The sequence below is a fragment of the Globicephala melas genome, chromosome 10 (genome assembly GCF_963455315.2).
Source record: "Globicephala melas chromosome 10, mGloMel1.2, whole genome shotgun sequence".
Lineage (NCBI taxonomy): Eukaryota > Metazoa > Chordata > Mammalia > Artiodactyla > Delphinidae > Globicephala > Globicephala melas.
Genome location: NC_083323.1, coordinates 47,467,064 through 47,485,231, shown reverse-complemented (window position 1 = coordinate 47,485,231; position 18,168 = coordinate 47,467,064). Strand labels below are relative to the sequence as shown.

Sequence of the window (18,168 nt, the reverse complement as noted above, 5' to 3'; positions counted from 1 at the left end):
TCCACTTATTCCTTTCTTCCCTGATCTATATCTGGGAACCACTCAGTGTCATTGTCCCTTTGGCCCCATGGAAACACCTGTGGTTGCTGGCTTCTTCCATGAGCCCTCAGAGGTCTGTTCGGTTTAGATAATAATTGTACTATACATTCCTTTCTTGATTCTCTTCTTTGGTGGAATTCAAAGCGCTGGAACCTATATTTTTCCATTTTCCCTGTTCCTAAGTTAACTTCCTTACAAAGCTTAAACTAGACTGCATCTGAAGCCTCAGGACTACCTCCCCACATTCTCTAATGGTGCAGCTGTGATCCTTCCAAGAGCCTCATTGCAGGGCTTGTTTAATGCCGCCCTTGGTTAAGGGCAAGCTATTCCTCGTCTATGCCTTTTAAAAAATGTTTATTCTTCAATTTGGTTTTGGAAATTGACAACTCCTAAAGTAAAAGGAGACAGTTTGGGGCAGATGTTTTGATTTCCATACCTTCCATAATCCCATTTATTCAGTCATTCACGGTTCCTGAAATCTGGGGGCCCGCCTGGGCTGTGGGCTCAAAGGGTGCTTATTTTTAGTGTCACAGCACCACATTCAACTCTTAAATGCCACGGCCCTAATTCATTTCTTAATGATGGTGCAAATGAGTTGAATATCTCACATGGTCGACTTTTAACTTCTCAAACATCATTAAACAAAACCATTACAGTGATATGTTCGCTCCAAAAGATAAGTACTTTGGCTGCAGCATGAAATAGCTAATTAGTAATTTAAAATATGGTGCCTTGCCTTTTTTCCCTTTTAGTTTATAACAAGGGAAACTTTTCTCCTCCCGAGGCTGAGGGGCTGGTTCTTCTCACAGACTGTCTGCAGAGTGCTTCCCTTATTGCCAGCGCTTATGAACCAGCCTGGAGTGTGTAAGTTAGCTTGTGCAATTACTAATGTCAAGTCAGTTGCTGACATTAGAGCCAGCTGCTTGAAGTGTCAGCACAGCTGCTTTGTGAGATGAGAACGAAACCTTACCACTGCTCCTTGTTCTAAGGCTAGGCTATAAGAAAATGCTGATTATGAACCAAGGGGCTTATAACATATTCATTTTTGCTCTTTTTACCACCAGCTCAGATTTCTAAGATAGCGAAACCTAAGTTCAGGAATCTGGAAGCAAAAGCAAAAATGTGTCCCTGATTCTTAAACAGTGCTCTATTACTCATGGATTTCAGGATCTGTTTTTTTTTTTTTCATTTTTTGATGGTATGACTCACGGAGTTTTTAAGGAACCACCCATGAGGGCTCCATTCTCTTGGGTAATTAAAGTTCCTCCTGGGTGAGAACAATAGTCCCTACTTCCGGAATGACGGAGTACTTAATAGCTCTGACCATCTAAGCAACATTGAGCACAGGCAAAGCCTTCCTGCCGTGAGGCTTTGCTTCAGCATGTTCAGGTCCAGATGGAACCAGTGCCTGGGTTACAAAGATGCCTAAAATGGAACAAAAGAAAGAATTGAATAGGCCTGGACAAGGCTGCCTCACCAAGGCTGGGGCAGAATGGGGCAGAGGGAAGCAGTGTGCAAGCCCAAAGATTCTTTCATCCTTTTTATCCCAAGCTCTAACCAGGTTTAGTTTCTTTAACACCCTGTATTAATGCATTCGATGCAAACGTGATTGCCTCTAGGCAAGGGAATATAGATGATTATAAAATGAGTGATTAAAAAAAAATTATGTGAGGGAAGCGACAATTTCCTCTACCCTTCCTCTCCTTGTCCTTCTCTCTCTTCCTTGTGCTGAAAACAAAGGTCAGCCCAGTAAATCTGAAGATCTCATTTGCTTTATGAGGGGATTTGTGAAAGGACAGCATCCCATCTAGGAACTAGAAGGGGGCTCAGAGGACCCATACAAACTGGAAGACTTTCATAGAAAGGGGTGGGTGGGAGGGAGGAAGGAATCATTAGCAAAAAAAAAAAGAAAAGGTTATTCTGGGCCAGGACATCATCTTTTCTGGGGTGGGGAAAGGCAGGGTTCTTCATCATACAGGTCACTTCAGGTGTTGATCAGGAACCTTCAGATAGACTGTTTTAAAGGTCACATTTCTGGGAGGGGTTGAAAAACAATTAAGTCCTGGTTTGCTGTAGTCAGCGGCATATGACTCCATTTGGGGCTTCTTATTATTATTTTTTTTTTTTGCGGTACGCGGGCCTCTCACTGTTGTGGCCTCTCCCATTGTGGAGCACAGGCTCCAGATGCGCAGGCTCAGCGGCCATGGCTCACGGGCCCAGCCGCTCTGCGACATGTGGGATCTTCCCGGACCGGGGCACAAACCCGTGTCCCCTGCATCGGCAGGCGGACTCTCAACCACTGCGCCACCAGGGAAGCCCGGGGCTTGTTATTTTTTAACACTTAGTTTTTAAAGATTAAGAAAAAACAAAACAGCACTACGTTTTGCTGTGGGAGTGTGGTTTCACCAACTCCTTCCATTCCAGTCTATCCCAGCTGTCAATCAAAGCCAAACAACCAAAGTTGGCCCTAATTCAAAAGAAGAAAATGTCTTTTATGACACACTTTGACATGTGTTGGATGATTTAGTAAGATCATGGTTTCTCATCTCATTTTCTAAGACTTACTGAATTCATCTGTTCCCCATTTGTCATCATTTTCACTGACATTTTCTTCTAATGTCAAAATATTATCTTTTTCTGCTCTTCACACTCAATGTACTTCATTAGTTGCATGACTCTGGCCAATAAGTCTTTAAATAAGAAAACAGAAAAGAAAATTTAAAGAGAAAACAGAGCTGTCAACTGAAGAAAACCGCACAACCTCAAAGTCGTGAGTTAAACTTTATTCAGGGACCTTACTGAGGACTGCTGCCTGGGAGATAGCCTCTCATGTAGATATAAGGAACTGCTCTGAAGGGGTAAGGGAGAAGCCAGGATATATAGTGGGGATTTTTGCTGGGGAAAAAAAAACACATGTAGTCAAACATCAAAAGATTACTGCAAACAACAAAAGATTACTGCTAATCACAAAAAATAGTCACCTAAAGTTAACGATTTTAGTGCTTTTCTGTGTATGGGAAGATGAAAAAAATTTGGGTTCACTGAAATTATTCCTGAGATATGCATCTTAACTGTCTAAGGCAGTACCCAAAGCACAGAATGCTTCCTGTTTTTCTCCATCCTGAATTCCCCTCAGGGTGCACCGTCAGTGGGGAGCTACAGTGGCTAGTGGCTTGATCCTTGTAGAACTGGGATGGCAGGCAACATTCTTTGTTTACTGGAATGGCAGTTCCTCGTCCACAGAGATATTAGTATGAAAAGTGATGAAGTGCCTACCAAGGCCATGGTTCTCAAGCTGTGCTCCGAGGTGCCCTGGGGTGCTACAACAAACTCACAGGGATGCCAAGGGATATTTGAAAACTCGAAGAGAAGCACAGGATCTATTCAGATGCTGCACCAACTGTAAGCTCAAGGTAGTTCACAGGATCAGCATTAAACTGTGCAGCATCCCTTACCATGACGTATACTTGTGAAATATTGTGCAAAGTAGTGTAGAACAGGGAATGAGGATGATGATGTCCAGTTATTGAAATAAATTTCTAAGCCCAGAGTGGAGCCACTCCTGAAACCAAGCAGGACCCTGTGAGTCTCCTGGGCAAGGAAGTCTTTCCGTGTCCCCCATTTCTTGTCTGTAGGAAATAGACTCCAGCATCCATGACATACCCTGAGTCCCAAAGGGCAGATTTGAACAGCTGCTAATGAGGGAAGGGAGGGGATGCAGAGTCAAGGGAGACGCAGTCAAGAAACAATAGTGCAGTCTTGAGGTGGGGTCCTGGTTCCACTGCAAGGGATACACGTAACAATATCTTTGAGCTCTTTATAGAACTAAAACCCCCAACAAATGGAAAATGTTAACATTCTTCATTCTAGAGAAGACTACCTGAGACCAGATTAAAGGAGTGCAGGCCCTGCACACACCTTAATCTTATCAGCAAACCTGCCCTTGAACCATTGCTATAAAACTCCTCACCAGGAAATTCACTGGCAGTCCAGTGGTTAGGACTCCACGCTTCCACTGCAGGGGGCATGGGTTTGATCCCTGGTCAGGGAACTTAGATATTGCAAGCCATGGCCAAAAAAGAAAACAAAACAAAACAAACAAACAAACAAACAAAAACTCCTCACCAAATCCTTCCAGGTTGGGACACACACAGGTTTTTGTGTGTGTCCCTGCTGTGTCCCCCTTTGCCTGGCAAAACAATAAGGCTACTCTTTTCTACTTCACCCAAAACTCTGTCTCCAAAATTAAATTCATCACTGGTGCCTGGAGGCTGAGTTTTTGGCCTCACTCCTGCCCTGGGTACCACATCAGCTAACCAAAACTTAGGTAATTTTCATGTCCCTGTAAATGTTCTGCTTGACCAGAATTACAGGATATCCATTCAGCCAATCCCCAAACACCAAGCCAGCTCTGGGCTGTAGTCTTATTTCCTTGTTCCTTATTCCTTTTTAATTTTTCTTTTCCTTGTTTCTTATTCTTTATCCTATAAAAGCTTCCTGCCATCTACCTTATTTTTCACTGAAGTGTTCAATAAAATTTGTTTGTATCACCTAAATTGTCTCTTTTAATCATTTTTAATAAGTCTGATCACAAGATTTGAAAAGCTCTCCAGTGCCTAACAGACTACATATCTCTTAATAAGTAATTTTGGTTATTTAAGAATGAAAAAAAACTATTATTTTTCTTTCAATTTATATGTACAATTTTTTTTTCAAACAGCTACTGAGTTGTTCAGACATAAATATTTACTAAGTTGTTTAGACCTAATTAATAAATGGAACTATTATGTATTTCTTTTGTCCTAGGGATACTGAAAAAATTACCAAGACACTAAGAATGCCACAAATGGAGAAAGTTTGGGAACCTTTGTATCAAAGTATCAAAGAAATAAATATGAATAGGAGCATGAGAAAAACTGGAGGATATAATATAAAACTTACACTGGAGATGAATATACAAGGTATTGGAAATTGAGGGGCATGTGGCAGTAGAATGTAGACATTCCAGCTGATCTTTGAGGTGGTCTCTCCATGGTAGCATTACAATAGTGGTACAGGACTCTCAGGCCACCCCATACTTCTGTCCACAAATACTGGCAGGTGCCACCGACCTATGTGGACATACTTCCCTGTTGAGTTTAAACACATCTTCAGAATCCTTCTCAACTCAGTGCTCAGACAGCCAATCATCTGTCGGAGCTGACACCTGAGATAAAACCTACCTGCTCTCCCTGTTATAAATCTAATTCACAGCTGCACAGTCTCAAAAACTTAGAATTTCTCATTCTGTCAGAACTTTTTCAACACCTGTAATTAAAACTGGCCTGTGCACACAGACTCACACTTAAGTAATGAGAGGGAACCGTTGTAGGAGCTTAAATCTGTCTCTAGAATTTGCCCAGAACCCCTCCATCCACCCCCTGCCTACCTTGATGGGTACTTTTTGCTCTTTTTTTCTCCCATGGCTGCTTGAAACCTCCTTCACTGGGAGTTAGTGTTTCAGCTTCTCCTCTCAGCCCAGCGCACCTGATCACCTCGGGACTCACTTGCTGGTTTTGACCTCAGCAGCCCTCCACAACATGGCTCTTGGCATCTGTGCCCCGATTTTTCTGGGGTCTTGAGTAGGACCCCACCCCTGCCAAGCTACCTGAGGTCCTACCCCTCCTGTGATGGTTAATTTTATGTGTCAACTTGATTGGGCTAAGGGATGCCCTGATAGATGGTGTGTCTGCAAAGGTGTTTCTGAAATATATTAGCATTTGAAGAAGTGAACACAGTAAAGCAGATTGCCCTCCGCAGTGTGGGTGGTCAGCATCCAATCCATTGAGGGTGCCAAATAGAACAAAAAAGGTAGAGAATGGATAAATTAGCTCTCTCTGCTTGAGCTGAGACATCCATTTTCTGCCCTTGGACATTGGTACTCCTGCTTCTTAGGCTTTTGAACTCAGATCAGGACTCACACCACTAACTCCCTAATTCTTAGGTCTTTGGACTCAGACTGAATTACACCACCAGCATTCCTGTTTCTCAAGCTTGCAGACAGCAGATCATGGGACTTCTCAGCCTTCATCACTTCATGAGCCAGTCCTTATAATAAATCTTTTATGTCTATCTTTCTATCTATACTGTTGGTTCTGTTTCTCTGGGGAGTCTGGATTAGACTCTGAGATTCTCAAACGTGGGTGTTGGGGAAGAAGACATCTTTCTCTACCCTTCTAGGTTCTTTTGGCTGGCCTAAGAATTAAATGGCATGAGACAAATTAACAGGAGAAAATCAAACAAAGTTTAATAAAATGTATACATGAGAGAGACCCAGAAAAAATGAGTAACTCATCAAAATGGCCGAGTTTTACATACCTTCTTCAGCTAAGGACAAAAGAGGATATTGAGGGTGGGGAGAGTCAGTTTGGGAGGTTACCAAGAAAAGCACAGTAAACAAGGGTGAGATTGTGATGCAAATTTAAGTCTTTGCCTTCTCCATTGATAAGTTTCTTGAGTACTGGTCACCCTACTCTTCCTGGTACAGTGAAGAGGACATCCTTACAAATGGAGATTTCCCTTTATATATGTAAATATTTCTTACAAAAGGGTAACTCCTATTCAGTTTTCAGAGTGTTTTCCATGTCTGCTGTTCCTCAAAAAATAACCAGCTTAAAATAATTCATATGCCAAAGAGACATATTTTGGGATGACAAATTCTGCTTCCCTACATGGGAGAATTCACTAACACTAATTGATCCCACTGTGATGGGCTTATGTGCTGTGCTAAAGTGGATGGATTTTATTGGGTAGATAATTGGAAGTTGATATTGTTACTGAACTGAACTTGAATCTGCTCACCCACCGCACAGCAAAGCCAATTTACTGACACCAGGTTGTGGTGAAGGAAAGTACAGTGTTTACTGCAGGGTGCCAAACAAGGAGAATGGGCAGTTCATGCTCAAAAGACCAAAATTTCCAGGTGGCTTTCAGGGAAGGGTTTCTAAAGGGTGAGGGTTGTAGCTCACAGACTTTCTTCTGATTGGTTGGTTGTGAGGTAACATGGTGATATTTCAGGAATCTTAATCATCAACCTTCTTGTTCCAACCAGTCTGGGGTCAGCATGTAGTCACCATTCTCTACCTGGGTGGGGGGGTCTTACTTTCTGCATAACAACCCGAAGATATGCATCAGATTGTTATGTATATCCCTTGAGGAGGAACTAAAACTGTTTTACTGCTGAACTTGCTTGTGACTGCTTTTCCTTTGTTTCTACATTTCCTCACTTCCCTAATTAGTAACTGTTTGAGTCTGCTCTTTGGAACTCAAGGGAGTCTTAGGGGACCAAAGCCTTTTTCTACAAAGAAGAAATGGGACACAGGGGCTTTTGTACCCAGAAGGGTCCCACAGGTTTCTGCTTGTTATATATATATAAATACACACACACACACATTTTTCTGGCTATAGATTTATTTAACATAAAACAATCTCCTCCAACTTTACTGAGGTAGCTGACCATATCCACAACGAAATTCACCTCTAAACTGGAATCTGGTTGCTGACCCGGCCCCAGCCTTGATTTTCTTGTCCACACCAGGGGGCACAGAACTTCTCTGTAGGTGTCTCTGTAGGCATCCCCTCAGGTGAGTCTTGCAGGTCACTCTCTCTCCAGACCCTTGGGCCTTGACCTGCCAGTCTCAAGACAGCTGTGGCTCAGGGGGCAGGTGGAAGTTATCACAGAGATACTGGACACCCTCCTTGGTAAGGTAGCAATAGAAATGTCTTCAGGCAAACTGTTCTTTCACATAGCCTTGTCATTTGAGAGAGTGAATGGCCTTCATAATGTGAAGATTGGGCACATTCTTATCTGCCAGCTCCAGGCTATAGGGGAGTAGAATTTGCCACCCCAAAATATGTCTCTTTGGCATGTTAATTATTTTGAGGTGGTTATTTTCTGAGAAACAGCAGACATGGGAAGGGCTCTGAAAACCTAGTAGGAGTTGCCATTTTGTAAGGGACATCTCCATTTGTAAGGGTTGTAAGGCCAACTGGCCCGAGGCAGGGGAACACAATCAGATTCACAGGTTGCATCAGACAGAAATTCTCCGGACCACCCAGTTCCAGAAACTGCCCTGGAGACATTCCAGACCACCCAGTTCCAGGAACTGACCTAGGGACTTTGAACCCAGCCCAGCCTTCCCGCCTTTTGAGGGGCGGGACTAACGGTCCCCCAGGATACCCGAAAAGACCACCAAATAAGGAATACCCTGCACCCTCCCAGATTCACCACACCCCTTTCCCTTCTTCCCCTATAAAATCTTGCCCAACCCTCGCCCGGGTGCGACTTCTCTGGCCCCTTTCTCTCGGACCAGTGAACCTCGCCCGGGAGCGCTCCCTAATAAAGCTCACTTGAAGCTTTCCCCTGTTTCGTGGTGCGGTTTGTTAAGATCTGACCTTACAAGGGTGTCTCCCTCCTTGCTGGAAGAGGAGGATGACCATGATCCCTGGAAACACTTATCAATGGAGAAGGCAATGACTTAAATCTGCATCACACTCACCCTTGTTTACTTACTTTTCCTGATAACCTTCCATCACTGACTCTCCCCACCCTCAACATCCTCTTTTGTCTTTAGCTGATAGTGGTATTCAAGATGAGGGCTTTGGCCATTTTGGTGAGTTACTCAGTTTTCCTGGGTTTCTCCCATGTATACATGTTACTAAACTTTGATTTTCTCCTGTTAATTTGTCTCATGTCAGTTTAATCCCTAGACCAGTCAAGAGAACCTAGAAGGGTAGAGGAAAATGTCTTCCTCCCCAACAGGGTGTTTAGGTGTGTGGATATCATTCTTGGCCACCATCAGTCCCTCCTTAAAAATGAGTCAAGAGGCAATCTGGTTCTCCTTGGGCATCAAGATCTTGATTCTGTACCCTCCAGGGCTGGAGCTGGAAAACACTCAGGTCTATATTTGAGCAAGATTATTTGGGTAGTGAAACCTAGCAGGACCCTGGGGCTCCTGGGCACAGAAGGCTTTCCGTGTTCCCTGTTTCTTGTTTGTAGGGAATAGACTCTAGCCTCCATGACCTTCCCTGAGTTCCAAAGGGCAGATTTGAACAGTTGCTAATCAGGGAAGGGAGGGGATGCAGAGACAAGGGAGGAGCAGCCAAGAAACAATAAGTGCAGCCTTGAAACAAACAAGTACAGCCTTGGGGCAAGGTCCTGGTTCCCCTTGAAGGGATACACATAACAATATCTTTGAGCTCTTTACAGAACTAAAACCCCCAACAAATGGAAGATGTTAGCATTCTTCATTCCAGAGAAGATCACAGTTTGATAACCTAGAGAAGATTATCAGGAGACCACCTGAGACCAGATTAAAAGAGTGCAGGCCCTGCACACACCCTGATTTTTAATCAGCAACTCCTCTGCCCTTGAACCATTGCTATCAAACTCATCAAATCCTCCCAGGTTGGGACAAACAATTTTTCAGGGTATGAGCCCACTGTGTCCCCCTTTGCCTGCCAAAGCAATAAAGCTATTCTTTTCTACTTCACCCAAAACTCTCTGAGATTTGATTCAGTACTGTTGCACAGAGGCCAAGTTTTCAGCATTAGTAGTACGATGATGGAAAGATTGAAAAGAGAGAATTCTTGTGAGTAAACACCTGATGTTTTAGTTGCCTGCAATCTTAATTATGAGCCAACCATATAATGGGATTCTGTGGCTACCCAACAATCTCACATCAACCTTAGACATTACAGAAATTTAGCATTCATATCAAGAAAGTACAGAACCCTTCTAGACCATGCACTGATCAGATCATGTCTGTGTTACATTTTTCAGTTTCAGCACTCACATTTTATTTTATTTTATTTATTTTTGGCCACTGTGCAGCTTGTGGGATCTTAGTTCCCTGACAAGGGATCGAACCCAGGCCCTACCCATGGGACCACCAGGGAATTCCTGCAGCACCCACATTTTAAAACAGGCAATATTGTAACAAAGATTCTCTCCTTGACCAAACTTAGGCTCCTCTAAGACCTATTTTCAACTAGGTCTTGACCTTGGCCCATGTCTTATCTTCAGCCTACCTAGCCCAGTTGTAGCAAGAATCCTGCTAAGTCAGTTTACTTAGACTCCTTCTACCCTTGATGTTGCCTCCTAGTAATTTTCCATCCACTGACTCCTCACTCAGCTCACTGGCTATAAATCCCCAACTATCTTGGTTGTATTTGGAGATGAGCTGAATCTTTCTCCCCTATTACAGTACTTTGACTGCAATAGACTTTTTTTTTTTTTAAATTTTTGTCTGCATTTGGTCTTCGTTGCTGCACATGGGCTTTCTCTAGTTGCGGCGAGCAGGGGCTAATTTTCGATGTGGTTTGGGGGCTTCTCGTCGTGGTGGCTTCTCTTGTTGCAGAGCACAGGATCTAGGCACACGGGCTTCAGTAGTTGTGGGATGTAGGCTCAGTAGTTGTGGCTCATGGGGTCTAGAGCACAGACTCAGTAGCTGTGGCGCACGGGCTTAGTTGCTCTGCGGCATGTGGGATCTTCCTGGACCGGGGATCAAACCCGTGTCCCTGCATTGGCAGGCGGACTCAACCACTGCGCCACCAGGGAAGCCCTCCAATAGTCTTGAATAAAGTCTTCCTTAACATTTTAACAAAGGTACGAATAATTTTTTAAACAATTGACACATTATAAAGTGTCCTGAGAGGATGACCCAAGAACTAAAGGGTCTTGAAATCACATTACTTGGGGTACAGTTAAAGGGTCTAGGGCTTAGTTACCAAGATGTGATTTTAAAAATAGCATAGTTTTTGCTCTGCCTGTATTTCAGTTACTGTGCAGCAGGGGTTCCATCTTGAGAGTCTAAGGACTCAGGAGTGGGGTGTGTCTAGAGGTTTGGTAGGAACTTCTGTCCAGGAAAGGATCAAAGGAAGAACAAAGGAGGCCTCTGGGGGAAGTGAAGTCGGGCAGAGAGAGCCATGTTATCAGCCCAGAGGAAAGCAGGGTCTGGGAGGAAGAAATATTCCTCTACCCTTCTAGATTCTTCTGGTTTAAGAACTAAAATTGACATAAGACAGATTAACAGGAGAAAATGAAACAAAGTTTAATAACATGTATACATGGCAGAAACACAGAAAATCCAAGTAACTTGCTAAAATGATCCAAGCTTTTACCTTAAATACCAACCTCAGCTAAAGACAAAAGAGGGGTTGATGGTAGGGAGAGTCAGTTATGGGAGATTACCAGGAAAAGCACAGTAAGACAAGGGTGATTGTGATGCAGGTTAAAGTCTTTGCCTTCTCCACTGATAACTGTTTCTAGAGATTTTATCATCCTCTTCTTCCAGGCACAGAGAGGGAGACACCCTTACAGATGAAGATTTTCTTTACAAATGTAAAAGTTTCCTACAAAAGAGCAACTCCTACTTGGTTTCCAGAGCTCTTCCCAAGTTTGCTGTTTCTCAGAAAATAACAGCTTAGAACAATTAATATGCCAAAGAGACATGTTTCACAGTGGTAATTTCTGCTCCCCTACAGTGGGGACTGTGTTGTTCGCCATGGTCTCCTCATCAGGACTGTTGAAAGAGTCCTGAGGAGAGGAGAGATGAAAACAAAAACAGTTCTGTTAGCAACTCTATAAGCTGTTGGAGGAGAATGGCTGTTCTACTGTGGTTCCTCCTCACAGATGAAGCCTCACTGTATTCACTCCAGTGAGACATTCATGTGGGGATTCTCATGCTCTTGTCTGGACCTAATCCCAGTAGAAAGATAGATGGTACAGGGAAAGTGTCTAGAAAGCAACTAGACCCAGGAAGAAGGATTGGAGACCTCATCTGGTGTCAATGAAACAAGAGGGAAGGGAGCACAGCACAACCTTTAAAAGAATGACATAGCCATAGGACATGACAAAAACTGGTTAGAACCAACTAGGTCCAAAATGGCAGAAGATTTGACTTCCAGTAGACCTTGAGCCTCATTATATGCTCATTGTAATACGTTAGCATATGATAAATGACACACCCACCAGTGCCATGACAGTTCTAAGGCCAACCATAAAAGGTCAAAAAGTGGACAGTGACCCAATTCCTGGACATCTCTGTTCCTTCCCCCCAAATAGTTGGAATAATCCTCCCACTCACTAGCCTATGCAATTACTCAGCCCATAAAAACTAACCATGACATATTTCAGGCCTCTCACCTTCTGAGATGGCCCACACTCTATCTGTGGAGTATGTTTCTCTCTAAATAAATCCACTTCTTACCTATCACTTTGTCTCTCACTGAATTCTTTCTGCAACAAGACATCAAGAACCTGAGCTTCATTAAGTCCTGAGACCAGGTGTGTGATCTCAATTAAAAGACCGTGGGTTCAAGTCCCAGTCTGAGTTGCATGGTTTTGGTTTCATCAGCTCTACTTTTGCCAGCAAGAGTGGTACTACATGCCAGGATGAGAGGACGCATCGGCCAGCAAAGGTGACACACTGACTTTAATGGAATTTGAGAAGACTTGGGGTCCCTATGATCAGATAGGTTGGGCAGAACCTAAGAAATACAGCTCTAGGACTGTACTTTTGACAATTTTTATCCCCAGACTGGTGTCACCAAGGAAAACATGATTACCTTTGTAAAGATATGGATAATGATTTCTAGGAGCATAGTACCCACCTTCCTAATCCTAAAAGTTCCTACCTAGTGCAGTGCCTGGCATAGACATATAGGGGCTCAGACATTTGTTGATTTCCGAAAACATTATGGGACAGTCATTTATCTTTAAATCCAATTCAACACAATAATAACAACAACAGCAGCTAATGTTTGCCAAGCATCTAGGTGCTTTCTGAGCACTGTCTCATTTAATACTCCAGGCAACCCTGCCTAGTAATTATCAGCTTCATTTGACAGAAGAGAAAACAGTACCCCTGAGAATTGCATAGCTAGGTGGTAAGCTCCTCTGTAATCCTAGTGTGTTTGTGTGCATAGATATATGCAGATGCTCCATAGATAGCGGACCTCAATTGAAAGGGGGAAGCTGAGATTTGGGGCCAAGTCTAACTGACCATGAAGTGTACACAGTTTCCAACACTCTTTTCAAGAATGAAAACATTTTGTGCTTCCTCGGACATGCCAAGTCCTACCTGGTAGAGGAAAGAGGGAGAGAGGTTTCCTTCTCTAGAGGCCCACAGAATGGACCAAAAAGAGAGGAAAATCCATGCACAGTGTCATAGAGGATAACTTTGGCATAATAGAGGCCACGCAGAGTTCTTGTTCATTTACTCAGCACCATCTGTGTGTCAGGTGCTACTTAATGTACTGGGAACACAGCTACATCGCCTGGCTTTGGGTCCAGATCCTTAGTTCTTTATTTTTGCACCTCTGATAAGTGTTTTTAGGATTATTTGATGTGCTTCTGGTCCCCAGACAAGTCAATCTGACTTGCATGCTTCTCACGCATGATTTCCTTACAGTTTGGTGGATCGTTGAGGAACCATGAAAAAATACAAAATATGAGGATGCTATGTATGATGTATCTTTTTAAAAAAATTATTTTTGTAATAAATTGGAAAATGATGAAAGTGAACCATTAAAATGAGCTGTAATCCTATCACTGGCAATGTCTACCATAAATGCCAGTGTCTTCTTATACACACACAATTTTTTCTTTTCTTTTTTTTAAATAAAACTGGGATTGCTGTCTCATAACTTTTTCTTTCTTGTTTTTAAATAAAAATAGCTTCCCCCCACCTATAAACAAAATCCGTGCATATTGTATGGAGACCAGAAACCATAGCAATGTATAATAAGGAAATATTCCTGTTTTGTCTGTGAGTCTAAAGGGACAGTTCTAAAGGACTGCCTTATTTTGTAGGGTTGAGGGAGGGAAGAAGGAATGAAAGAGAAAACTTCATTTCTCTTTTTACTCACAACACTTATGACATCAAACCAGTGGGTTTTCCACACCAAGCTGTTCTCCAATTCTCTGCAGATACCAACTGGTGTCTTATAATTCAAATCAATTCTGACACTATCTGCCTGGAGGTAGCATGAGAACCCACAGGGTAAGGGCTCAGTCCCAGAAGATGTCCCCAGTTCAGATGCCGATCCCAAGCAGTAGGTCCATAGGTTACCCACAACTCATGTCCTACTTGGCAACAAACTGGAGGTGTCCATGACTCTTTCCTCGGGTTCAATAATTTGCTAAAACAGCTTACAGAACTCGGGGAAACATGTTTATTACTTTATTCTAAAAGATACAACTCACATAAAGAACAAAATCTTACTGTATAGCACAGGGAATTCCCCGGTGGTCCAGTGGTTAAGACTCAGTGCTTTCACTGCCGAGGGCAGGGGTTCAATCCCTGGTAGGGGAACTAAGATCCCACAAGCTGTGTGGTGTGCCCCACCCCCCAGAAACGGGGCTGTTGTGAGCTGGATGTTCTAAGCAGGACTAAGGAGGACAATTTAGTTGTGTCCCCTGCATTAAGCAGCACACAGTAGGTGCTCAGTAAACAGTGAAGAAAAATGTAGAGGTGGGACATAAAAGTCAAGGTGGTTGGCAAAGTTGACGTTAACTTTACAAGTCAATATCTTGTAATAAACTATAATGGAAAAGAATCTGTGAAAGAACTGAATCACTTTGCTGTATACCTGAAAGTAAAAAAAGCATTGTAAATCAACTATTAAAAAAATAAAAAAGATACAACCCAGGAACCTCCAAATGGAAGAGCTGCACAAGGCAAGGTGTGTAGGAAGGGGCAGAGAGCTTCCAAGCCTTCTCCAGGCATGCCACCCTCCCAGCATGTGGATGGGTTCACCAATCTGGATGCTCTCCAAATCCCTTTGGAGGCACGATTAGGTAGGCACGATTGACTAAATCATTGGCCACTAGTGATTAACTCAATCTCCAGCTCCTCTCCCCTCCCTCAAGCTGGGGAGGTGGGGCTGAAAGTTCCAACCCTCTAATCACATGGTGGGTTTCCCTGGCAAAAAGCCCCCATCCTTAGGGACTTTTCAAAAATCACTTCATTCACATAAACTTTTTTCTGGTTGGAAGGGGCTTGTTATGAATAACAAAATATACTCCTTCCACCTTTATTGTTCTAGAGCTATTTCAGAAACTAGGGACAAAAACTAAATACTATAACAAAAGATGTTCCTTTCAGCTCTTATCACTTAGGAAATTACAAGGATTTTAGGAGCTCTGTACCAGAAACTGGGGAGGAAGACCAAATATATATTTCTTATTATATCACAATATCACAAGGACACAGTTGGAGGAAGACATCTTTTGGGATGTGCACAGCTGGAGCGCTAGTTCAGGAAGGACTTCCTTCCTCTCAGGGTGTGTGCAGCATCCTGGTAATCCTTGGACCAGAAAGAGGAACTTGGTGGGCAGTCCAGTCAGGACACTACTTATAAACAGAAAAAGTGGAAAAGGCAGCCAGGAGGAGAGGTGAGACTGACAGGCTTCAGATGGCAGTGTGAAAATTAATGAATAGAAACTTCATTTAAAATGGAGTTGGAAGACCAGAAAGGGGAGATCTCACGCTCTAGCATTTGACCCCAATTGCAGACCCAGCAGGAAAAGATATTCCTTGCAACTCCAACAGGAAGAAGGGTACTATTTTACTCCCCAGCAGGAGGAAGGAAGAATTTCTCCTTGCCTGGCAACAGCTCAATCAATGAGAAATTATCACAACTTAGCAAATGAAAAGCTACTGCATGTTGAACTCTCAGTTTCCTCTGATGGATTCTTTGTTATAACAGCTCCTCCCAAGTATCCTTTCTCCTCACTATTATATCCTGGTGAAAGGAGGACATATTGGTAAAGAATCTGTATTAGTTCCCTATTGCTGCTGTAACAAACTACCACAAACTTAGTGACTTAAAATAACACATATTTACTATCTTCTGAAGGTCTGAGGTCTGAAAAGGGGTAAAATAAAGGGGCTGCATTCATTCTGGAAGCTCTAGGAGCAAATACACTTATTTGCCTTTTCCAGCTTCTAGAGGCCACCTGTGTTCCTTGGCTTGCAGCCCTTTACCATGTCTCCAAAGCCAGCAGTGTAGCCTCTTCAAATTTCTTTCTCTCTCACCTTTGATTTAGCTCAAAATAGTCAAATAGACATATAAACAAACATAAAAAAACGAACACATGTCTACAGATCTTTATAATCCAATAATCCCTTTACAGAAATTACTAAATAGTCAGACCATAAATCAAATTCCCAGTCATTGCTCTCACCAGTGGGGAAACACTAATTGGCCATAAACAAATCAGAACACAAAATTAGTAGAGATACAATTAAAATTAGAAAAACAGAGAGTAAGCGAAGTTCAACCAGCTCTGTCAGGTGAATCCATTGGGCATCTCATGAAGACCTTCAAAACTGTTAAGAGGATAATTTTCAAAATGGTAAAATCCTGACTTTCACTCAGATATCAAATGAATACATGGTAAAGATTTTATTTAACTCATTATTTACTGATGGAACCGGGCAGATGTTACAACCGGTTCAAAAGGAGAATCCAAAGAATAGACATATGTATGGATCAGGAATACTGAAATGAACTTACAAGTGTATACAAAACTGACTTTTTCACAGTGGGGTAGTGCTGCTTCTCCACCAGATAGAATTTATTTGCATGCCTATAGTCAAGAATTATTTACATTGCTATTGCTTTGCTACAACATACAGAGTTGTAAAATAGCCTAGTCACAGTCTTGGAGACTCCTGCATTCCGCTGAAAAACTATCCAGTAGTCTTTTTTGCTTATCTCAAAGTCTTCAATGTTTCCTTATAGTCTTATTGACTCAGTTCTTCAACACCAGCACATTTTTACAAAATGAGAGACATGTTAAATGTGCAGGCTACAGAGTCACACCACCTGGATCTAATGCTGGGGTCCACCGTTTTAGCTGTGTGGCCTTGGGAAAGTGACTAAGCCAGCCATCAGCAAACAGTGGCTTAATGGTCAAATCCAACCAACTGCCTGTTTTTGTACAGCCCTTGAGCTCAGAATGGCTTTTATATTTTTAAGTGATTAAAAAATCCAAAGAAGAATAATATTTCATGACACATGAAAATTATAAAAAATTTAAATTTTGCTGCCCATAAGTTTTATTAAAATACCACTATATTCATTTGTTTACATATTGTCTACCCCTGCTTTCACATTTTAAAAAGAAAACCACAGGCCCAAAATGGAGTCACTTATGCTAGGCCACACATTAACCCACACTTTAATACCTAATCTAAGTGAAGCTTTGACTTCCCCCAGAAATGTAGTCTTAACCAGGTCTGTCAGGAATTTGCTGGTCAGCACCAATAAGGTAAACTTTCTCATGGTATCCCTCTCTATCCCCCAAAGGAAGATGAGCTAACTCAACTACTAAGACTCTTTTTTTCCCAAAGGGAAGATAACCTAACCTGAAATAATTCTTTTTTCTGTTTATGACTTCCTTGTCCTGCCATTAAAAATCCTTCCTTTTCCATAGCCCTTTGGAGGTCCCCTTTACTTGCTAGGTGGAATGCTGCCTGATTCATGAATATTCAACAAAGCCATTTAGATCTTTAAAGTTTACTTGGTTTAGTTTTTAAAACAGATTTGGTGGCACCAATGGGATTTGAAGTGAACTTCTGATGACATTTGGGGACAAAAAACCCCACAAGCATGGTACCCATGAACCCCGCTTTTTTTTTTTTGCGGTACGCGGGCCTCTCACTGTTGTGGCCTCTCCCGTTGCGGAGCAACAGGCTCCGGACGCGCAGGCTCAGCGGCCATGGCTCACGGGCACAGCCGCTCCGCGGTATGTGAGATCTTCCCGGACCGGGACACGAACCCGGGTCCCTTGCATCGGCAGGCGGACTCTCAACCGCTGCGCCACCAGGGAAGCCCCCCATGAACCCCTTTTTGAGTTCACTATCCTTCTCACCATTTCCAAAGGCTGTGGGTAAGCTTCTCTTGATTCTGAACTCTGCTCTCTTTGTGTGGAGCTCCCAATCTAATTGGCTTTCCAGCCCATTCCCTATTTGTCTAGAATCACTAGTTTCACGATGGGAGCTGTTGGTAGTTTGAGCCACAATTCCCCATTTGACTGGAAACCCCCAGCCCTTGGTTCTGTTCCCAGATTCCACTTTGGGA

At 42.8% G+C, this 18,168-nt stretch overlaps 1 pseudogene; it reads right to left on the bottom strand.

Moving 5' to 3' along the window:
* Positions 1-7,517: 7,517 nt before the first annotated feature.
* Positions 7,518-18,168, bottom strand: part of LOC115858762 (small ribosomal subunit protein eS10-like) — a 113,606-nt pseudogene continuing 102,955 nt past the window's right edge.